This window comes from Elephantulus edwardii, unplaced genomic scaffold (assembly GCF_000299155.1).
Source record: "Elephantulus edwardii isolate Elephantulus edwardi_28Jun2011 unplaced genomic scaffold, EleEdw1.0 scaffold00038, whole genome shotgun sequence".
Classification (NCBI taxonomy): domain Eukaryota; kingdom Metazoa; phylum Chordata; class Mammalia; order Macroscelidea; family Macroscelididae; genus Elephantulus; species Elephantulus edwardii.
Genome location: NW_006399788.1, coordinates 14,561,942 through 14,562,625, shown reverse-complemented (window position 1 = coordinate 14,562,625; position 684 = coordinate 14,561,942).

Below are 684 nucleotides of genomic sequence, written 5' to 3'. Positions count from 1 at the left end.
TGGATTGATTCAGTGACTGGGGTAATCGGGATGGGTGTATTAGAGACAGTGCAATTGGCACAGGACAGAGCAGTTTAGGGCTGTTGTACATAGGGTCGCTATGAGTCGCAAGTGACTCGATGGCACATAACAACAACAACAACAATGGAAGGGAGCTCTGGTGGCCTAGTGGAAAGAAGCTTAGTTGCAATCTCAAAGGCACCAGTTTGAGGCCACTAGTTTCTTTGTGGGAGGATGGGTAATTTCCTCCCAGGCAATTAACTGCCTCTGAAAACCAGCCAAAGGGTCAGCTATGGGTCAGGTCCAACTCTATGGTGCACACAACAATAACAATGGATTTGACCATGTCTGAGATCATTAGAATAGAATGGTGCAAGATAGAGCAATGTTACAATCTCTTGTTATGAGTCAGAGTTAACTTGACGGCATAGAGCAATAACAACTATAAGAAAATGAATAACTGTTAAAGCCACCCTTTCTGGGTACTTCTGTTACAGCAGCACTAGAAAACTAAGGTAGTAATAAATAAGCATTTACCACAGAATAAAACAAGCATTTTACAAAATCATATATTTTTAGTGAGAACATAATTTTTATGTTGTTGTTATGTGCCATCGAGTCGTTTCCGACTCATAGCGACCCTATGCACAACAGCTCTAAACCCTGCTCTATCCTGCGCCAACC